At 41.6% G+C, this 24635-nt stretch overlaps 1 long non-coding RNA gene across 1 annotated transcript in view; it reads right to left on the minus strand.

The window, feature by feature from the left end:
- Positions 1 to 23319, minus strand: part of LOC109965460 (uncharacterized) — a 77735-nt gene extending 54416 nt beyond the window's left edge. Inside the window, exon 1 of the long non-coding RNA XR_002275645.1 lies at positions 22808 to 23319. This is a non-coding gene — a long non-coding RNA (uncharacterized LOC109965460). The remainder of the gene's footprint in view (positions 1 to 22807) is intronic.
- Between the last annotated feature and the right edge of the window lie 1316 nt (positions 23320 to 24635).

The following is a 24635-nucleotide window of genomic DNA, read 5'->3' on the forward strand; positions in this document are numbered from 1 at the left end:
TTTCTATATGAATATTTTACTCTCTTGTGATAATTGATGTATTATAAATATGAACTGGAATAACATTTATGAGTGACACTGGATTGTAGCTACTAACACGTGTCTGATCACACTGGCCAGTTTTCAGCTTGGCGAGAGCCGCAGAGAACAACAAATGACTAAGAGCAGGCTTCAGCAGAATTGTTTGTGTCATTGTTCAATTAGTCTCCTGGGATATTGATTCCAGCTTGTTTGTTTACTTGCTTACTGCTTCCCATTTGTACGGCCTTGACAGCCATCTGTCACACAGAGAGACAGTGCGAGAAGGGAGGCCGGAGGTGACAGGGTGGGAGGGAAAGTGATTTTGTGATTTGTGAGTGCTGAAATAAAGGCGACTGGAAAAACATCCAATAGATTGTGAGTGGAGACTTAATATAATAGAGCAGAAAATAAGGATGACAGTGAGATCCTGCGTGATAGAGCTTGAAATGTTCTTTAAAGTAAAGCTTTTTTGGGAATATAAATTCTTAATCCAATGACTCCATAAAAGCTTGTGTCCTTGTTGCTCAATGATGCCAATTCAATAGGGAGTGTTATAAAACCAATGCTTGGAGCAACAAGTGGTTGTACTCCTCTTGCTCTTCATTTCCTTCTTTTTTCTCCATTTCTTTTTTCAGAAGAAAGGGTGCAGTAATTAGAGGGTAGACCAGGTGGAAGTACACAACTCAAGAGCCCAACGCTAGCTCGCCCTCTTCTCCACAGGAAGACGGGAAGAGGGAAATGTGGAGGACGGTAGAAGAGGGTGACCATGACTGGAGAGGACAAAGTGCCAGAAGAATACATCTACGCAGAGGGGGAGCAGCAACCGGGCTCAGGAGCATATTGGGTCAAAGAAAATAAAACGTGTCAACCGTGATACAAATGAGGGTCTGCAGGCAGGGGGGCCACCCACAGTACAACTTGGCCAACAAAGGTGCTTCTGTCTTGGCCTCCCTCCTCCACAAACCTCCTTGAGTGGGTAGGATTCCATTAGCAAGCTGCAGAACCTGGGGTCTATTCAACCGCCCATCCAGGCCTGACTGAGTGTGTTTGAGCACACACACACACACGCACGCACAAATACACAGTGACCCACACATGCATGCACTCATTCACAGTCACTCACACACATACACAACACTGCTAATTAATCCTCAGATTACCCAGCCAATTATTAACACACTTGTACTAATTAGAAATTATTTAAAGCATTTCCCAATTAGGGTTTACATGCTCAGTTGGGCAGGAGTCTGCCTCGAGAAACCAACTGGTTTTATAGTGGGGGGTAAAAACGGGAAGATCTTTCACATACACACGCATGTGCATACACACACATACATTTCGGGATCTGACTGTGGTAATCAGGCCGTCTCAACGAGTGTGTCTGTTAGGACGAGGGGGATGAGGACAGACAAGAGGAAGAAAGAGAAAGAAATAAAACAACAAAAGACATGCTCCTTCAGTTCAGCGGCAGTACTGTAGGTCGCTCTTGTTAGGGCTGGGGACAGTGATTAGGAGAGGCCACAATAAGACCTGCCAGGAAACGCATGCCAATTACGTTACCAGGAGAACCACAGGCCCTCATCGCTATGGGAAACCCACTAGTCTCCACACCACAGCCCCCTCACACACAAACACACACACCCATGGCATCAACCGCTAGCTTTTTCAACCCTTTGATTACATTATGACATGGATAAGGAGAGGCCAGGGGAAAAAAAGAAGGTAAAAAGAGAGAGATGACACTGCAGCGCAATGGACGAAATGACTGTGGTGAGCCAAGAGAGCAAAAGGAAAAGCAGCAGTTTACCGTATGTTTGAGATCAAAAGTTAGTTCCTAAGAGGGATAAACTTTGTCCCTGTGCATTAAAAGTGTGTCTTCTGGTCATTTAAACCTTTACTGAGACACTGATGGAGGGAGAGAAAACAAAAGGGAGAGGCAACAAACAAGCTGCGGTGGGATAACAGCGATGGGACTCAAGGGAGAATTATTAGTGGAGAGAGTTACAGGCTCATCCATGGATGACATGTAAGCCTCAGCTACACACTCAAATGTTTACAACACTGATATTTGCTCAACCGCGATGTTATCAGACCTCGATGTAATACTCAAAGCTTTTGTTCTGACTTGCACACCAACACTCACCATGTCTACAGATGCAATAACCCAGAAGCAGATAGCAGCAGCAGCACAGTGTTTGCCAGCAGTGTTGTCCTGAGAAACTGTCACATGACCAAGGCAGAACAGAGAGAAAAGTCACTCTGGAATATTTGCGCTGATGTGATGATGGCTGAGATGTTGATTAATGTGCACGGTCCCTGTTATTAAATAAACAGGGTGAATACACAAAATATATTGAATAAATTAGAGCGTGAACCGATCTGCTCTGCAACATCCAGCTCATTAGAATGCATGAGGAAACGATGTTCTGATTGCGACAAGAGTCACTCATTAAGCCATGTTTGTCCCCCGCCAGAACACCACTCCCTGCACACTACCCCCCTGCCCAAACGCTTACCCCTCATGCCTGCCATACACTCCACACCAAATCCCTCCCTACTGCACACTCTTCTGCTAAAACACTGCCTGACTTAACATCACCCCTTCCCAACGGACACCACCAACAAACCACTAACCCTCTTTTCACCTCGTCTTCCCCCACCCCAACCATCCCTCTATTTCCACCACCTCCTCCTTCTCCTCTGCTGGGATCTGTGTCATCATTTTAATTAATTTCTAATCAGGCGAGAGTAAACTAATCAGGGGAGGCGTTAAACAATGACAGCTCTGCCCGCTCAGCCTCACGCTGGGGGCCACCGGGCTGCTCTGCATGCCGAGAGGAGCTGAACATTGATAAACAAGTCATGTAGACGGGGTTATCTACATCCATCTCCTTGCACAAAACATGTTAATATGGACAGAGATGAAACACATACGTGGCCCATTTGCATTCAGAGAGATTAAATACCACAATTTCACATTTGCAGCCACTGTATGAAGACTTCTATAAGCACTATGTGCAAGGTAGGACCGTAACAATCTGTGTCTGAAAACATACAGTAACAGTTCATGGGCATGTGATCCTAACACATGTAAATGATCAGAATGGACAAACAAATACTGTCTGAATGGTACACCGTGTATCTGCTCAGGATGGGATGTACAAAGACTGTAGTTATCTCGAGGTGGCCAGATCCCACCAAGGCTGAGCCAGAGAAAGAGAGAGAGAGCACTTTTGGGCAATACATTAACTGAGACAATTTAACAAGAGAGCACTGATTAACCTCTTCTAGGCTTACCCTGTGCCTAAAATACCTTAAACCGACATAAGTGAATCATAATTGGCAAATTCTAACTATATGATTGCATGACAATGAAGCTGATGACAAATAAATTAGTTAATGAGCACCATCACACTGGTTGGCGAAGTGAAAATTTTAAAAGGTGCATTTTCCGGAGCATGTGTGTGACTGACATCTGAGTGAGCCTTCATACGTGCTTTACCCTGAGCTAAATGTCTGCAAACTGAGGCCAGCTTCACGCAGGCTCTGGCGGGTGCAGCAGAGTCACAACTCTTACAGTTTACGTAGCTGTTATGAAGAAAGGGGCTTTTATGTATCTCTCATCAAAGCTTTGTAACTGAACCTGATTCCTCCTCCTGCCAGAGCCATGGCAACTGATGACCATCAACCTAAGGACCAAAGACCACTGGCATAGTTACAGGACACACAGGCAAACAGATACACACAGAAACAAACACACACACACACACACACACACACACACACACAATGTGGACACAATCTTTACTTTTAAGCTTAGTGTAAAGTCACACAACAACAAATTCAAGCACAAGAAAAGGACAGTGAAATCAAATGCATCGCTAGAAATGAAGAGGATATTTCAGTAACAAACAGATTTTTTTCAATGCCCCTCCCCCCACATCCACTCCATCACCACCTCCTTCCTTGCCCTCTTTGCCAAGTATTCGATTCCCATGCCAACCACTTCCCTGGAATAGAATAAGGATTGTGGAGGTGGGAAGCTGAAACCCTTCCATAACATGTCAAACAACGCTGGAATCCAAAATGCAAGAGGATGAGAAAAAGGGTTAGAGACAGATTTTCTACAGGGAGAAAGAAACTGTCACATCATCAGATTGGTTATTCTAAGTGGAGGGATGTGGGTATGGGGGCGGGCAGGGAGGGGCGGGGGGGCAGAGGCTTGGGCTGGCAGAATCTGGCAGCGGTACACGATGGCGGTATTTCCACTAAAATAATCAGCCCCCAGGCAACGGAAGGGGGTGGGGGGTGTTGCGGAGGGGTTGCACAGACACAGAGAGGTTAGGGATTGTAGGGGTAGGAGGAGACGGGGTGGGTGAGGGAGAGGGAGGATATAAGGGAGGGAAACGGCAAGACTGAGAGAAAGAAAATCTGGGAAGCTAACCAAGGAAATCTTGCTTCTCAGATATGCAGCTGTGGAATTAAAATTGGTATAAAAACACAAGAACAAAAATATACTTCACACTTCACAAGCCTATTGAAGGGTGGTGGGGTGGGAGGGAGAAGACGTGCCACTCTATGCTGCCACTGATACCTCAGGCACAAGGGGTAAACAGCTATTCTCCTCACTTCACTTTGGTGCAGTGGTTTCAGGGTGCAAGTGAATGAGTGACTAAGTGTGTGTGTGTGTGTGTGTGTGTGTGTGGGGGGGGGTTCCTGCAGGGGTCTCATCAGGCTACAGGGCAAGCTCAAGAGAAGAAGACAAAACCAAGAAACACAAAAAATGCCCCATGAAACAATTTCTACACTTCTGTGTCCCCTCAAGCACATCACAACGAAACAGCGAGGCAATGATTCATGATCAAATGACCGTGATCGTCATTCAAATTCAATAATAACAACCTTCACAATCAAAAGCACTCTAAATATACTGTACCTCCACTTCAGGCCAGGATTAGGCCTTTCTGCGTGCACATTTGTGTTGATGTGCTGCATTACAGAACAAAGAACTATCAGAATCGAAAACAACCATGCACACACACAGATAAACGACAAATCAATTAATTTTAAATATGGTGAAATAAACTGTACAAACAACAATGTTGGATTGCTGAAATATGAATGGTTATTGTAAAGAAATTCTACACAGGAGAGCAGGATTCAGCACTGTGTACCATTTACTAAACATGGTGTAATGCATAAACACCAGGAGATGCAGATGCATTAAATGCAACTCCATAGCATTTGAAAGAAATGTTGAGTTGGCCTTTTGCTCAGTAAAACCAAGAAACCTCTTTCACAACAGAAAAAGAGAAACACTAATTAATAACTGTGAGCTCTGAGAGTCATGTTATCAAATCCCGCCTACTGAAGTGTGACAACACTAAAATAATACAATCATCAAGCATAATGAGTGAGTTAAGAAGTTCCTCTAAATGCATGTATCAGAGCCAGTGGTTACAGCTGAGTATTGTGTTATTTCTTCACTGCAGAGACTTGATCTTAATACAAATCTCTGTGTAATACAGGCCTATTTATGCAGCCTGCCTTTCCCATCTGGTTCAATTATCATGTGCTCTTTTGGAGAGATATTCAATTAAAAAGGGCTCCCCCTTTAGTTTTATCAGAAAATAAATTTGACAATATACAGTATACATAATAATTTGAAAATACTGTGTGTGCAGGCGTGTGCATGAGGGTGTAAATGTTTTACTTACTAAAAAAAAAAAGTCTTTTAAAAGAGAACTGTGAGCTTTTGTTAAACTTAAGATTCAATGAATCAAAAAAAAATCTCTCAGTTACAAGATTAGATTAGAATATTGGAATTAGGACAATTAAGCAACCGTGAAATCATGGAAAGAAAAGCAAAAGAGAGACGAGCACATCAGCAGTGTTTTTGTTGGAAGTATTCTCTACTGAATTTGTTGGCTTTCATTTTATTTCTCTCACATTCTCTCTGTCTGACCATCCAAGTCCTCTCCTGAGACTGAGGAGTGGATGCAGAGTTCTAGAGAGAGCTATCAGGATTAGGATAATTAATATCATCTCATTTCACTGTGATCCTCTCTGCAGCCCGCTGCACACACAAGGACAGGATGCAGTGAATACTGTGGCAAGAGTATCCAGTCGGCTGTCAATCTAGGGCCCCCCCCCCCACACATATACACACACTCACACAAATGCACCCTCCTCAGTGGCTAAATTGTGGTTTATTGGAAATCTTCCACGGCTGGTTAGCATAACAAAGGGCCTCGTGGCTTTAGACAAAGGCTGCTTCTCTAATGCACAAAATCAATCTCTCTATGGGCTCGGTGCATTGTTCCTTCCCGCCATACAGGTGTTCCTTCAATGGTCCTTAATCAAAAGTGTCAAAACAAAGTTAAGAGTTATCTCTGCTCCTCCACAGCTGCTTACGTAGAAGGGGGAAAGAGACCAGACACTCTGGATAGCAAACAGCTGAGGTAGTGTGTGTGTGTGTGTTTGTGTGTATAGGATGCTGAACGTATTCATAACATCATGCTGGATGCTGTGGTCTGCTGGTGGTAAAGTTGAGCCACAGAGGAATCTCATTTCTACCTGAGCCCTGTCCAAATGTGAGCAACTGGTACTCTTTGAGGTGATCGCTGAATAAATCCTTTAATGAAAAAAAGAGGCAGAGGTCTGTCGTCTGTGCAAATTCTGTCTTGCTTGGCCTATTTCAAAGTAGCCTGGGCTGATGCGAAAAAGGCAAGTGATGCAAGGAAGAACTTTGCTTTTTAACATACAGTATGCAGCTTCCCCAGAATTGCTCCTCCCCATGTTCAATCTGATTGATAATATTGGTAAATGCTGCCTTTCTTCCTTGTTTAACAATGAGTAAACTCAAGTACAACCCCCCCATCCACACTCCCCCGTGCTCCAATACCGTAACACTCAACCTGCTCTCTTTCCATTTCTGTGTAAGCCCAAGACCTTGACTTATTCAGGGTAGACTGCATGAAATAAGAAGAGTTAAAACAGTGAATACAGACCTTAGCCTGTTGCCTCCTCCTCTTTCGCTGTGTGTGGGCTGACTGATTTATCCACTAAGAGATGATAAGTGTTATTCCTTCCCTGCTTTATGGACTGTACTCTCTGTCCTGCTCCAGGGCTAGTAATGTGATATTTATATACCTGACATTAAGTGCTCTATGTGACCCTGTGGTAGCCATGAAGCAAAATAAATACATCCAGTCTTCAGTGCCTGCTATACAAATTCTTCAACTTGTATTTTTCTCCATTTTGCTCACATCAGCTTCCTTAAGACATTCAGCAGGCAGAGCTGTGTGAGACTGGGTTGCACACATTATGGTGCACGTATCATCTGTTCTACATGAAGATAAGATGCTCTGTCTGTGGATTACCACTTCAATACTAACATAAAAAATCTGCAGACAAATCCCATGTACTAATACTGCAAGTGGCATCAGAGATTCAGCGCCTCTAGTCTGACAGCCGCTAGACAACAATGCATGTATCAGTGCATGAATGCACATTACCCTCAACATTATACTGTATCATGTGGTTTAAAATGTCGTGGTAGGAAACTCTCCTTATAAAACCTGACATTTTCATGATTCTGACAAGAGGATGTTAATATGAATTAAATAGTGTATCAAGGTAGAAGTAATCATATACCTCTGATACTCATACATATAATGTTATTGGAAAATTTAGTCAGGTGAAAATGTCTGTTTTCAGCTAATACCTAATAAATGAAGTTGCCAAACATAAATATTACAAATATACAACAGTCAAAAAAGTTGACAAAGTCTACATAAAGTCTACATCTCTATAGCACTAAAACGTTTAGTTAAGAACTTTGTGACCTCCGACTCTGTGACGAGTCATTTTAGCTGATTACACAAAACAGGTGTTGGCATTGAGCTACAAATATTGATTTTGTAAGATGACTTTGGAGTCATAAAATCAGTGCAGCAGGTAGCTGTGGAAGAGGTTGCTGTTTTCTGCTTATTCAGTTTTATAAAAGGTGTGTGCAGACAGAAGGCAAGGCAAATTTTAGTGGCAGTGTGACTGCATAAAGCAAACAAAAAGATGCAAGCAGGTGCAGTTACAGGGTAAATTTCCTCTGGGCAGCGAAAAAGGCAAAAATGCGCCTGTGTGACTTGAAAAGGTTTTTAACTTGTGAATTAAACTAACCTGGGGCTTTATGAATCTGCTTCATGAACATACAGAGATAACAGCAACTGGAGAGAAATGAAAGAAAGAATTAGAGTTCCTGGTGAGTTGTGAGACCAGTCAGAGGCTGAGCTGAACCCCAACACACACAGACACTCCCACACACAGCTGGCTTCAAGCTAACATCTTCACAGTTGGTATTAGGGATGTTACCAAAAAGTCACAGTATGATACTTCCATGATAAAAAAGTCCACAATATATTTGTCATGAAATTAAAAAGGTGAAGAAAAAGGATTTTCCTTTTAACTTAAAGTGCTCCTGCTTTCCTTCTTTATTAAAATAAAAGCAGCCAGCCACGACCCAAGGATGTGCAAAAACTGGCATTAATTGTCACTGGCACTGAATGACTGAGCTGTTTGTACAACTGTAAAACAAACAAAGCAGCAGTCAACAGCAGTCCTTTGATGAAATAAACTATTATTGTAGCAGCTAGATCTTGTAAATGAAACAAGTCATCCTCAGTGTTTTAGTACCTCCTAGGTAGGTTTAATCTTCTCTGTTTGACCGCTGATCGGGTTCTCAGCACTGAACCTGTTGAACCGGGTATCCCCCGACCACCGAGGGCAGTAGTGAGCAAATCGCTGCCTGGAGCACCAGAATGAGGAGAAGACACCTCCAAATACACTAGGACAAACCACATAAAGGTGACGTTTGCACTTTACTGGAGGTGTTTTCCAACATTGTGGTCTATGTTTCAAGAGAAAAGGCTTTAACAATGATTACCAAGTGGTTGGCTTTGCATATGTGGCTAGTATTGCCTTTATGCGGCAGTACTTGCAAATTGTTTGTCGGTTTCCTTTCTGCCTATGTCATTTTGTGAAACAGAAAAACTGAAATGCCACACAATAGCTCGAAGTTGATGATGGAGCATACACTATGTCAGTTTAAAATTCTGTGACCTGAACGCAGTAATACCGGTGCAATAACTATATGTAACATCCTGGTAGATGTGGTCACAGTCCTGCAGTGGTACTGAGAAAGTTTTCTACCATGATATTGCAAAATTACAAATATACTGCTCAAAAAAATAAAGGGAACACAAAAATAAGACATTCAACTATGTTGTGTTCCCTTTGTTTTTGTGAGCAGTGTACATCATTACATCCCTAATCTTTACAGTTGCTATACTGCATGTCTGTGCAAAAGATGCTGTGATCAGTCTATTAATCAATCTAGTCTTAATACCGGCTGTCTGAGTTACTTTCCGTATTCCTACACAAATTAGTATCCACTGTAGTATTTAAATGGCAATTACAGAAAACACTACAGCTCCCATTGTAAAGTAAATTTTCAGCTTCCTGGTTGTAATCTCTGTTGTGCAGTCCTCTCTGTCCCGCTGTTATTACGATCCTGTCTGCGCTAACCACAACCCCTCGACTTGCCCTTGGACTCACCTCTTCTGTCGAGCTGTGATGTCAAGCCTTCAAATATCTAGGGCTTCCAGGAAAAAGAGTGTTCTTTAATGGCCGCTACAAATATAAAAACTAACGCCATTATCCGTGTTAAGTGATGCCAACCACATGACACAGTGTTTAGAAACATTCTTATCTGGAAGAGAACTTCTGGTTTCACTGTCTATCAAAAGACACTGCTTATAGTGAGCAGTACAGTAGATCAATATTTTGAACAATAATAAATCGGCATCATTTTGTGTCATTAGTGACCTCTGTAATTTTCACATATATAAGAGGTAACAAACTGCATTGTGGGATTGTTAGTAAAAGATAAATGCCACAGACAGTACTATTGTGTTCCATTCTGGATAAATTTACACTCAAATATTCAAACACTCAAATTAGCAGAGGATCTATACGGTGTACTACAGTATTTACAACGTTACTCCAAGTGAGAACTTAATGTTATCATTGTGAGATGTTTTTCATCACTCATGATATTTTAACGTAACTTACCCAACAGATGATTTGTACTTATGAATCTAGTTTTCTTGTTACTATACAAATTCATTTTTCAACACATTTGTTTAACTCATGTTTTATGGTATCTAATCTTTTTCTGAGTTGCAAACGCTATCACTGACTTTGACTTTGTTGTGCAGTACAGTTTTACAACTGCTTCTGGTAAAATGCTGAGGGTCTAACTGTGCACTTACAGCACATGCAGAAGAGAAAATTAAAAAAAAAAGTACATGAGAACAATGTATTATTGATTTTGTGTGCGGCAAAGGGTATCGCAGACAGCAAGAGACATTTCAGTGTGGATAGAGATCGTAATACATTTTACCTGAAAAAGCTTTTGTGGATCTATGTTATAAAACATAAACAGCATTTTCAAAATTAGCCAGCTTACTGTGAACACAGTCTAAGTCCCACTAGCAACAGTGGGCTATCCACCAGCTCTCAACTCAATCTCACATAACCTCTGCTGCTTCAGCCCTTGGGAGGACTCATGCAGACCAGTTGATTAAAAATCACTTAGTGGAGAACACAAACAAAGCTGTCAGCCTTTGGCTTGCCCTTGGGATTGGAGTGAGGGGGGTTGCAAAGGAGGGGGTAGAATGAACAAGTAGAGATGAAGGGGAAGAAGAGCAGATGAGACATTTAGCAGGTTGAGATAGATTTAAAAAGTTGACAAATGCCTCAAACTGGGATTCTGAAAAACCCTGAAAGAGGCCTAATCTTTACTAGCTTGCATGCACACACACACACACACACACACACTGTTAGCAGTGCATTTTAGGCATAGTGTCAAACAGGGGACCACATTAAAGTTTCAGGCTTAGCTGGTGTTTTAGTTTCTTTTTTGCTTGAAATCCAAGCAGTTATTTCTTATGTGAAAGATGCACAACTTAAAACATTGAGTAGACTGATAAAGATATTATACCTAAATGTAAGGAGTGGTTGGGGCGGTGGATGGGCAATTTAATTTAAATTCAATGATCCAGATTCATTTCCCAACTCATGCTAAGAATATGTCTTGTGAAAACATTTTCACAGGTAAATTTTGTCTTATTTAACTGAGGTTCTTAAGCTTGATAATTATTTAAACCTTGTCTAGACCATTTCTTGTGTGTTTAAGCCCAATGAATGTTTTAACAAGGTTAAAACATTTGAGGTAACCTACTAAAATGATCCAAACTTTCTGCCTGCTTGATTTATATTAAACTGTACTGTTGTTGCAAGTGGGAACATTTTTTAACCTTTTTTGGTGATGTGTTTATGGAAGCTCTGAAAAGTGAGAGTTGATTGTTGAGTGGCACTGCAGTTATGCCCAAAAGAACGGGTTAAATGTACCATTCAGGCATCCTTAAATGCACAAAAAGGGCATGTCTTCAGAAATGTCTCTGCTCACAGTGACATTAAAGACAATCTAAAGGCTCTCTGTGATGGATTACCAATCACAGGCAACCTTCAAACCTTTGCAAGATTATTTTTACTAAAACAAAAGGAAACTGCATGCTGCAGACATGGGGCAATCCATTTTTGTCTCAACTGAAGCATTAGCTAAGTTTTTCCAAGTTACAAAAAGGAGGCAGCGACACATCTAATTTGCACTCGTACAATCAGTCTAATCCATTATATGAAGAAGGGCAGTCCTCACTAGGACTGCAACAAACTAAATCTCTTCTGAACTTGTCTACAAAATATTGGAAACAGAGCCAAATTCCCATCATAGTTTTCTAAAGGCCAAGGTGACATCTTCAGACTCCTGAAGCAAGTATTGTGTCTAACCAACAATCCAAGACCTTCAGTTTGGATATGAAAACAGACAAAGGCTGCAAATACTTGCATCAGAGAAACAACTTAGCAGTTTTGTGTGAATGAACCAATGATGAATTGATTAGAAAAACAGCTTCTGATTAATTTAGGTCAATCAAGTAACTGTTAAATCAACTAATCATTTCAGCTCTAGTCCTCATACTTCAACTACAAATATAAATGTTAGTTACAAACCCTGATCAATTAAAAAAGCTATAGAACCAAGTGTGTAACCTCATAAAGAAAACTGAGCATTACACACAACCAAAACATCAAATTACAGTAATTATTACAAGTCAGTTCACTGATGCAGAACCACAGGAGAGAGGAACAGATCAGTTGATCACAAGCTAAATGTGTCAACACATGATGACCATTACTGGTCTGATCGGACTGTGACAGCCACGACAGTCGTAATTAGTGAGCACATGCACAAAGACATACTGTTGTGCATACACAGTCACATACATGTATGGTGCGGGTGCACACTCACACACACACACACACACACACACACACACACACACACACACACACACACAAAACAAGGGCAGGGCAGCACAGCTCTAACGGTTTACTGGCCTTCACTACCAGATGGTAGTTCCCACTGGTTCCTCTGACACACACACCTTCAACACATCTAAAACACACATTTCTAAGTGAAGACGTGATATGATATATGATTGATGTGTTTAAGTTCTTTATCCATCTGTCTAACAGTCATTAATCCCATAATATCCTGGGTTGACTTAACTGACTTACAACTCAACACAAACTGATCACAGCTGCAAAAATCCTGCCCTCCACAGACCGTGGTCTGTTATTACTGAAGAAGAAAAACGTAACAGAATTAGCAACTTATTGATTTCTATTACACCCCAGTAAAGATGGGTCACAAAGGAATGCCCAACACTGAGCTGCATAAACATCCTCAGCATATAGGCGCAAGGTGAGAAATGTCCCTGAGGAGGAAAGTTGAAAGAGAAATAGTAAAAGAGTGAAGTGGATGGAGACAATAAACCAGAGATAACAGGTACTGTATATGAAGAGAATAAAAAGGAGGCAATGAATGTAGAAGTCTCCGATGCTCCAGGAGCAAAGTCACCCCCTCGGTATCCCCACTGGGACCAGTAAGGGTCAACTGAGAACTAAGAGGCACATTAGTGTCTAGTACACTGCCTGGACAGACTGGAGAAAGGAAGGGAGAGACACAACCTTGTTTGGTGAATTATACATACATTCACACTGACACACACACAGGTTACTCTCCATCTCACTCTCTCACTGCTGCTGTGATTCTCAATCTTTTTTCTTTTTGCTGACCTGTATGTGGTGGGGTTGACAGAGGTGAACACACAATCTCCCAACGCCTAAACACAGAGAATTGGATCACCCCTGAGCTGACCTCCTTGGAGCAACGCGTCGCCTATCTGCACCCCATGCTGTCAGGGGGACTATTTAGGACAGACGGTGACCCCTGCTTGGCCCTCGGGTCCATGGTTCCTGTGCCTCGGCTGCCGGACAACATGACAACCTATACAAGGCGCTGTCAAACGTGATCGACACATTGCCGCCCTTCTCGACCAACATTCACAGCTGGCCTGGCAAATTACCCCAAACCCGGACAGACAACCATATCTCAGCTCCATAATTGCTCTCTTGTCATCTTCCATACATTAGACACACACACACACACACAAATGTGCACTGGATTAATTGTGTCAAATAATTTTGACAGCATAAAGGTGGTGCAAGCTGAACCAAGGCCACAAGTAAGTAGAAGAACAGTTTATGTCTTGACAAAATCAGAACAAAAACATTGTATGTTGTTTAGTCACTTTCATATTTTTCCATCCTATTGTGATTTTGTTACTGCTGCATGCCAGTCTGATCACGCACTGCTCTTCATAAACCACAATGTCTCCCATGCCTCTGCCATACCTGCAGCGAAGATTGGCGCGCACACACAAACAAATTGCAGGTGCACGTACACAAAACCCATACACACAAACACAAAAAAAGGGTCCCCGCTGTGAGAAAAAGAGCTACAGTACTCCCTACATCAACAGTGGCCTAGATAAACACAATACACACAAAAGAGTCACCCCATGAAAATAACCCTCCATCTAAGCATCACTGCACTTATCTACTCATAAACATAGGGATAAATCAATTCAGTGAGAAACACTTTTTTTTTTCTCTCATTTTAAATTACAGCTGCGGGACCAAAGCTAGCATGATAGCATAGGTCAAATTCACTAACCTCCTTTCTCCATGGCAACAGTCTACCTCTTACAAAAAAAAAAAAAAAAAAAAAAAAAAAAACCTTTTGGGGGGCCAGCCAGTAAGTGAGATGTTTTTCCATGACCTGCAAATGTGTGTGTCACGAGTGTGTTGGTGTCTCTTTGCATGTGTTTCACAAGGACACAAGGATGCATACATGTACATACATACATGAAGGTGTCTGTGTTTGAGGGTGCGTGTGTGTGCGTGTGTGTGTGCGTGTGTGATGACAACCCTGTTATCACAGCGTCTGTATTAGCACCGCAGCGTCTCACCGCTTTGTTTTACTCTGACCTGTATAATCAGTGTCACATTAGCAACACAACAAATCAAACGCTGCGAGTTTCCCGCCTGCAACCATGCACACACACCCGCGCACAGCATGTCCTCCTTCATGCTCCCAGCTGGCCAACATACTGTGTCAGACAGATGCTAATTAATATGATACCTACACAACACACAAAGCTCCAGAACCACTAATTTAATTTCTTCTTATTCAAAAGCAAAAAGATGAAATGAATTAAGATTAGCAAACAGAGTAAATATCTGAGTAGGTGGTTACACAATCAAAAACAACAGTGGTCACAATTGTCACATTTTAGTTTCCCATAATATTAAAAGTTTCTTCAGTAACTACAATGCTTTAATAAATATTCATCTGCAACTATTTGGTAATGGATTAATTGTTTGAGCATATAAATTGTGAGGATTTTCTTGATTTGTGTGATGATAAACTGAATATCTCCAGGTTTCAGAGTGCTGGTTGAACTAAACAAGCAGTAATAAACAGGAAAACACGTAAAAGGCATTTTATCCTATTTTCTGCCATTAAATTAATTGCGAAACTGACCACAGATTAACCAATGTCCTAAAATAATTGTTAGGTGCAGGTCTAAAAATGGCACTTTGCAATTTATATGCAAAAAGAAAACAGACATTTAACTTATCAAACTGTTACTCAGTTATAAAAAATGTCACTTAAGTGCAGCGTCTAGCGACATGGTGCAGTTTCAAAAAGCCAAGGTCTACCTAGATTTTGGATAAGGCACTTCAAAGCTTTGGTTTCATATTTTTCACCTGATTGTTTTCACATAAAGGAAGGTTTGAATTAAATAAGGTTAATAAACAAACACAGGTTTGGATGGCTGATAAAATGACTTTTGTTTCCCTTGGTGACTTCTACCAGATGTCAAACCTGAGATACATAAAAAGCTTCTTTTTTCCAGCTGTAGTGAAGAGAATGATAAAAACACATTGAGTAACAAACAAAAAGGAAAAAATGTGGAATGGTCAATTAAAACTAAAAAGTACATATTGGTTTTATAGATCAAGCAGCAGTGCTTCGCCTTTCCTGGCGTATGAGCAGGAAAGTCAGTATCCGCTCTGCTCCTTCTACTGTAAACCCTCCAGTGTTGAAAAAAGGAGAAGAAAGAAAAAAGAGGAAGGAAGAAACTGAGAAGAGAAAGGAAGGGAGACAAGACGGAGACAGATGGGCAAAAAGACAAGTGCGGAAAGACAGACGGGAAGAGGGAGCTAAAAGGAGCAGAAGAGGAGATAGAGGGAAAGACTGAGCGAGGAGAAGGAGGCGTACTGTAGGAGATCCAGCTGACATTAGCGGGTGAGTTTATGAGATGTGATGATTAGCCAAATCCTGCTAATCAATGACACATTCACATGGGTTCCTGCTCTGTTGCTAAACACTAATTGGTCTATTCTGCGGCAACTAGGGAGATGCTGTTTCCTACTTCACTGTAAGCAATGTGAGCTGACACGGGGGCACATATGGGCACACACAAACATACACGCACACATTACTTTCATGCACATACTTTACATCTGTAGCAGATTCTGGTACATAAAAGGTCAAATTAAGACTGATCCAATTTGAGAATTGATGAGGAGCAGAGGATCTTGCTTGACTCGCTCGCTCAATAAGGAGAGAATGGGATCCTAGAGCGGGCCGGTTGAACCAGGAGAACGGGAGGTGGGGGTGGAGACGGAGCTCTAAATTCAATTTCACTTTGTTGAGTATTTAGATAATGTCTCCTAATGTAATGCTGGGCCGTGAGCGGAACCACAATATAGCTGCAGTAGCCATTAATCACAATGCAGCAGCAGTGCCACCAATGTCCAAGCACAGGCACTGCATCGCTGAGCTGCAGGCAGTCAGACACCTGAAGACCTGAGACAGGGACTACACCTGCAGCTGTGGAGCCAGCTAAATATAGGTTGATGTTTTTTCTGGTAAAATATCCAAAATGACAGTTACATGTACTCAGCCTACAACTGAGCAATAACATGTACTTGTGCTTATTGCACTGAGCTTAATTTTCTTCATTAGCTATTATAAATGCACACTACATGTACACACCAACAATCATTTTCATTACTGGTTAAATGACCAGTTTCTGATTAGACGGCAGTTGCATGGTTTAGAAAATGTCAGAAAACTGTGAACAATGCTCAACAGAGTTTCCTAGATTAAGGACATCAAACTGCTAATCTTGTCTGATCAACCCTAAAATCTAAAGATATTCAAATACTGGCAAAAAAAAGACAAAGAAAAGCAGAAAATCATAAAAAACAGGTGGAACTATAGACTTTAAAAATGAATTGCATGTGAAAATAATTGCACAATTATGTTTGTGTTGATAAGCTAATTGGTTACACAACTACTAATTGCATTATATAGTGTACATGCAAATGCTATACATAAACTATATAGCTATATATTTATGTAGATAAATTACCCGCTACTGTACGTATGTAAGCTTTTTAACTACTAGCTGCACTAAACAAGCAACATGAAGATGTTACCCTTGGGCTCTGAAATGGAACAGTAATTTTTCTGACATTTTATTATTTAAATAGTCATTTACTTTAAAAAAAAAATCTAGTTATCAACAATGAAAATAATAGTTAGTTGCAGCCCTATTATATACAGCCCATTTTCATAGAGATCCATATTCACTCGCTATAGAACCCCCTCACCTTACAGGATGGCATTGTCATAATATTGTCAGATACACATCTCGCAATTTCTGTCATACAGTACAAACCAGCGCACATCCACGCCCACATGGTCAAGATGTGGTGTATTCCTCTCTCAGCGAGTGCCAGTGGTTAACAGTGCTTTGCGTTGGAGAGGAGGACAAGAGGAGGGTTCACTCAAACACATGACTGTTACTACCTAAATATTAGTGCAGGGACTCTCCCTCCTTCTCTCACTCTCTCTCTCTCTCTCTCTCTCTCTCTCTCTCTCTCTCCGAGTGCACCTCAGTATGTGTAGTGTCTGTGCACGTGTGTGTGGATGTAATTATGTGCAGAGGAGAGGCTGTTTGGGGGTAAATAGTGTTGCAATTATTCTTTTAACCTGTTAGATTGTCAGCTCAGCTAACACGCAGGACCAGGAGAAGACAGAAAACAGACAGAGACAGACAAATACCTACTAAATTTAGTAACAAACACTGATGCACATTTAACTCCAAATTCCTTTGTAACGTGCATTATCAGAAATTTGATTTTCTATTTCAGTTTAATTGTTGTATGCCTACAAAATATGCAATTCATTTTTTCCATGCATCTTAAATTACAATAATTGTAGTACCTAAGACCCTGAATAGATTAAAATGAGACACAACGGATCAATGGATTTATGGGAATGTATATTTTGTTGTTACTTTTTTCTGCATTTCCACAAAAACAAAAAAAACCCTGTTATACAAGGAGTGTTTAAAGCAGGTGCTAAAATTACTGCTACAAGTGATTTGATTGCTGTGTCAAGACATGATAACATTGACTTGATTTAATTTGCGATACACTTGCTGTTGACAGCTGTTTGACTGAGCTGAAGTGCAATGCTCCATCAGCAGCAAATGGAGTAACCCATTCAACACCAATACTGCTGCATTAGAGTCAGGAAGTACATTTTATTCTCCCTCAATACTTCCTAAATGGCCTCATAGCGAAATCCGATGACTAGCTTTTCAATTGTTACATTTTGCTGAAAAGATGTCATGTGGGAGGAAAGTAATTCAAACCTCTTTTTAAAATATACACTCACGACATTTAGCACAAATTACACTGTATTCAGTAAATATATATTAAAACTAAATTAAAAGACTTATTCATTAGATCTGTTAAAATGTACAGATCATTAACAGATCAAAATAAAAGTGCATAAATATGTTTTATCAACTGTTCATTTTTAGATGATAGCTCATAATATCAATCATTGTGAAGAGACATTGCAGCATCTTCCCTCTCACGCTGCTTTTTGCTATAGTTCGCACATAAACACATACACACCACAGGCTAATAATGTTATCGTTTCAGATCACCAACTCAGCAGATCTCACCCACATGCCACCTACAATAACTCAGCGCATACACACACACGCAGAGTTCTGTGCCCCTTGTCAATAGGATGTTAAGGGTTTTGGCACTAATGACCAGTGTAGAGATAAGAGAGAAGAGGTTAATGTGTTGCTGTGGGTGATCAAGATAAGACTGATCCCCTCAAGGCTGCAGACAATGAGACAGTGAGAAAGGGAGAGAGTTTTAAAAAAAAAAAAGACATGCAGGGAAAAAATATGCACAGAGGTGAAAAAGAGCGCCACGTGTAAAACACTCTTTATCATATTTGATGTATGAATAAGTGAATTCACGCAGATTCGGTGCATGTTCATGCACACAGCACAGCAGAGCACTAAAAACTCAATAGCCACCACCAACCAATCCTGCCTTTCACTGAATGGCTTATCAGTCCAGCTCAAAAGACAAATATACAAACCTGTCTCATATAGAAAAGCAGCTTTATTTAGAAGCTTTCTTTGTGTAGGTCAGGATATATGGATTTACATGTGAGATACAGTAAGTGTGTGGATCTCTGGTGATTTGTTTGTTCAGTATATTCTTAGCATATTGCTATATAAGCATTTGCTCAGCCTTACCAGATACTGAACGCACATATACATCCATCTATACACACAGACACACACACCCCTTCCTCCCTGTGAGTGAAAGTAGCATAAAATGGCTGCCCCCCCTTCTGTGTGGCCGGCTGGGTCGGCTGACATTTGGACACTTGTCAATCATCTCTTTCAATAGCAAAGCGGCAGGAAAAATGGAGTCAGGGGGTCAGCAGCTCAGTGTATCGCCATAGCAACAACTGCACTGAAGTTCATATGCCTGCTGGGACTGTACTTCTAACTGTGTGCATGTTTGTGTGAGCGCGCGCGTGTAGGTCCATTTTTGTTTCTGGTTCAAGTGTGTGTCCTTGTGTGTCCAATTGTTCCCCATCAGCCAGAGGCAAATACTCCTCCCATTTTAGCTCTTCCACCTCTCACCTTGCGAACCTCACATGCAGCTTTAGTCTTTTCTCCCTTCTCTCTCCCAGTTTTATTATTATTTTTTTTTTTTACCTCTCTCTTCTAACCAGCAGGTCAAGGAACAAGGCCCTGCAGGAAGACTAGTGACCCCCCCCCCAAAACAAAAAAAAAAAGAGTACTTAACCTTTCACCACCTCAGTCTCTGCCTCTCTTTTCCCCTCTGCCCCTCGCCATTTTCATCTTCCTTGTGAATATGTTTCACTGTGATCCTCCACTTGCACCAGCTCTACATCTAATTGTTTTCTCATCTTTAGTACTTGTGCTTTTATCTGTTCCCCAAGACTGCATTTGGACTTCACTGTTGAGTGGGTGACAAGCGTGCATGCCTCCTCCCATGTACAACCGGCCCTGTGTACAACCAGCCCTGTGTTCTGCCAAGGAACAAGAAAACAGGGCAACTGAGCACGCAAACACAGCCATAACCAAATATGTAGAGTCTGCACCACTGGTGGCCTGTTTATGGGATGAATATGGAGGATAATGAATATGGAGGATAATTTGTGTTCTCAGTCAGGGAAAATAGCTCAGATTGAGCCTCGGAGGACAATCTACTGACCCGTTTACTGAACACTTATCACAGAGAGGTTCGCCAGCACTATTCATCTTCCTGGGGCTCCAGCAGCCGAACAGGCAACTAGTCCCTCCTATCTACCCAGACTTTAATGACAGCACAGTGTGCAGTGACAGCAGCCACACAGAAACCAATGCAATACAATGCCACAAATAGCCTGAATACCTGTAGCTCTGACAATAAAAACCTCTCACGACAATGTTGACATACACAACATTTATACAGCAGTGTGTTGCAGATTTTAGGGATTTTATGATAGTTCAGTTAGAGGACTGAATGCAAAACATCTCCTGAATTAGATTTGATCACAACTATGTTTCTTTTTGGTGCAATAAAAAAATGTCTCTTGGACAACAAACAGTAGCTGGCTGCAAGAGAGAAAGAAAGGTTGCTAGACGTAGGCTATGTTAATTTGTGTCCTTCCTCTTCCTGTAACTAGTGACTTTTATGAGTAAAATCTGCCGCTAATAGCCGTTTGATGTGGATTAACATGCTCCATTACCCCAATGTACCAACACTGCCAGAATCATTACAGAGTACACACACATGGAAATGCACACTCCATGACACAGACACCAACACTGCTCCATCCAAATCTCCCAGACAACATGCAGATACACACACTTCTTCATCCAACACTCTCCCTCTTCCCATTTCCATCAATGGACAATGCCTGACTGGAATTCTGGGGGATAATTCATGGATAATCTCCAGTAAACCATTAGGAGCGTTGCCACCCAGTTTGCCCGCAGCCTGATTACCAGGCTCCAAATGCCAGCCACTTGTAGTGACCAGCACCGCCAGCAACCACTTTGCTGCATGCAAATAAACAAAACAAACAAGGACTTCCAGCAGGGAAACACCCAGCACTGCTTGCACAGATCCTGCAGGTTAATGAAACGACACACACATGAAAGAAACCGACTAAATCACACGAATGTAAAGACATCTTGTGATATGCACAAGCATGCTTGTTGAGAGTGGGCTCAGCCTCATCCATGCCCCCAACACACACACACACACACACACACGTGAGAGCGTTTTCATTATGTGTGATTGCCATCTCGTGGTAGGAGTAATCATATAATTAAAAATAAATACATAACCTTTACAATGCAATTAAATATTCAATTTTACAGTTTAATCTATTCTATTCAAAACATAAAGGCAATTTCCCTGTTTTTCCTTCAGAGACTTTAGACCAATCTGCCTGCAAAGCAGCGCAAAGCATTAACAACAGAGCATTAGCACAAACTTTCTGATGCATCCTATTTTGATGTTTATACCTTCACATTGTTTCAAGAAAACAGAGAAGATCAGCAGGCACAGGGTAAAATTGCTCCAATGTTGTAAAAGAGGTGCTGATTCTACTTCATAAGTTGGTAACTAGTGACATCTAGTGGCTCGGACCACAAACTTACAATGTCAGGTGTCCAGGGAGCACGTTTGTAAATACCACCACCTCTTGGCCAGTACGCCCAGGAAACTATAATTAACAAGGAGGAGCATAAATATCTTTTCTATGAAGTTTATTACTTAAACACGAAATCCTGGTTTTTCTGACATAAATACATAAGTTTTATCTTCCCATACAAAACATGAGACAGAGTGATATGTTAACTCTCCTCTGACATCTAATTATATAACAAGTTATTCTCTGCTGAACATAGTTTTTCTTTATTTGGTGATACATTCACATTGAAGCACAAGCACACACATAAAGCTGTGCACAGCTTAAATATTATATTAGCACATATAGGTAAATGCAAAGGCAACTATAAGGAAATGTTTGCTATTATCATAAAAAGTCTCCCATTTCTAGTCAGTCTTGCTCTGTTTGACATTTCACATACCTCAGTGACTCCTTAGCTAAGAAGCTTGTACTCAGCAGCAACTGATTAACTTTGATTTTTTTTTTTATGTCATAAGAAAGAAACTGGACCACAACAAAGCTATGGATTACTTCTCACACTTGAATTTTGTGTTTTCCTCCATAATGTGTGCAAATCCAGATTTCCTACAAGCAACTCATGCACTCAAGACACACGAACGAACTCAGTCCACCCAAAAAGTGCTACTTCAGGTTTACTCACCATCAGTTAAGAGCTCTAGCTCTTACACAGTAAAAACAAATCAGAGTTCACATTTTTGGTTTTGCATTCATGTCCTCAACATTCACTGCCTCCGCTGTTGCAAACTTCTTGCCAGTCATAAAAATAGAAAAAGAATCAGCACTGGGAGTCAAGGTTGCAACATAGAGAAAGTGTTTTCCCAAAGCATCCAAAGGAACGTGTGTCTCCAGTCCAACAGCTGGTGGGAATCACTCCCCAGTGAGATGGCAAGAAGCCTTTAACATGACCCAAAACAGCTGCTCAGAGCAGATACAGGAAGCAGGGTCCCGCCAGTCAGTCTGTCACTCCATAGAGCACTTATGTCCAGGACTTTTTTTGGTCTTGCTGTTTGAGAATGTCAAACAGAGAAACTGTTTAAGCATGTGAAGGCTCAGATGAAGATCATCACATAGAAGCAGCTCTGACCTGTACAATTACAGATAACAGTCAGAGATAATCTAGACAGACTGATGAATCAAAGTGGCAAGAAAGCTCACCTGTTTTTCAGCACCCCCCGCACCCCCCCATCACGTCTCCAGGCGGTGAAAGCCCTTCTGTCAGATTCACACCACCTCAGACTCACTGGTCTCCTCTCTCTTCTCCCCTCGCCTGTTAGATTGGCTGCTTTTGCTCAGCTTTATCACTGCACTTGACCAATCCACTCTATCAGCTCTACCACCTCCAACTCCACACAGATTTGCACTGTGCAACCTATTCATTTTTATGATACTCTCACTCACTTGCTTTCTCCCTCCGCTGCTGCCAAGCCAGTCACCGGTGGGTTTCGAGGTACTCAAAACCATTTCCCAATCTCCCGCCCTTCTTGCCTCATTCTTATCTTGTCTATCTCTTCTACCTCTGCCATTTTCACCTCCCTCACTCCCACTCACTTTTCACTCCTACCCACTTTTAGTCCTTTCACTTCCTCTAATAAGTCCTCTGCCTCTACCCAACCATTACCAATTTTCTCTGACCCACTATTTGCTATTAGCCCCTCGTCTTCCTCCTCCCCTTCCTCTTATCCCTCCACTCTCCATCCCTGTCTCTGCCTATCCTCCTTATATATCCTCAGCCTTCGCTTTGCCTTCTCCTCATCTCCAGCGGCATGAATATATTATTATCTACACAATGGGGCTCTGCTTATTGTTTATGAATTACCAGCCTTGCGGCCAAACAAAGCCTATTTTCATAAGAAACCTCCATTTCATTTCAGCTCCAATTAGATTGGGGGCTAAAGAATAGGAGTCCTCAGGCCTCAGCCCCTAAGGATGGCAGGTCCATTCAGCTTCATTCAATGGGGCCTTATTGCTTTCCCATACAAAAGAGCACGTGGACAGGCTTTCAGACTGAAACACCAACCAAAAATGACTGGGAGACAGTACTGTACAATAACAAATCTTTAAAGAAAGGACACTGAGTGCTTATCCTCCCATCCATCAATTCATCCCTCACTCTTTGCTTTCTTCTACTCCTCTGTTCATATATTGTAAGACCTGGACATTAATGACAGACAGTTGAAAGAGAAAGGGAGTGAAAGAAAGAGAAGAAGAAAGAGGCAGAGCAGCTCAGTTTTTCACAATACATGTCAAGTCTAAATGATCACTGGCTGCTGAATAGACAGAGGGAAGGGAGAAGAGGTGAGTCATGTGTATGTATGTGTGTGTACAGCTGATTGATTCTCTGCTTTGAAAAGAGAGAGAAAAGAGTGAACGAAAGAGAGAGAAAGACCTTGATGCTTTTTCTGAGCTCCACAATAGTCGGGGGTCGGGGGGGAGCAGCCACAGTGACAAGCTGTCACTCCATCCTGGTAGGAAGAAAGAGGCAGAGAGAGTGAAGAGGGGCTGGGGCAGGTCAGAGTCCTGATAATACATGTCTGCCCCTTCAGTTCACAAGTTTCTCACCCGGCAGACACTTGACAGGAAGAAGGCTCTTTAGTGTCTCCTGGCAAAGAGAGAGGAGAAGTAAAGGAAAGTTTGAGGCCAAGTGTCACAGCAACGTGTACTTATGTACCGCCACCTGGAAAGCAGGTAAGATCGGCCCACACAAACTTCCCATTATCAAGGCGATGCCTCTATTCACGCTCTGGCTTATTACTGGGCACTGAGTGGCAGTCGGCCAGTCAGACACTGTGAGAGTCAGGCCAGCAAGGTCAGAGCAGACAGCGCTGGCCTAGCTTTATCTGCCAGGATCAGCTTCATAGGATGCATGTGAAGTGTGTCTTTGTTCCTATGAAGGAATATTCAACATGAAACAAAAGGCAACTGTTTTCATTACTAATGAGTGGATGAGGTGAGAGTCACAGTGAAAAGGTTGACATCTGCGCTT

Source organism: Monopterus albus, unplaced genomic scaffold (genome assembly GCF_001952655.1).
Source record: "Monopterus albus unplaced genomic scaffold, M_albus_1.0 scaffold99.1, whole genome shotgun sequence".
Classification (NCBI taxonomy): Eukaryota; Metazoa; Chordata; class Actinopteri; order Synbranchiformes; family Synbranchidae; genus Monopterus; species Monopterus albus.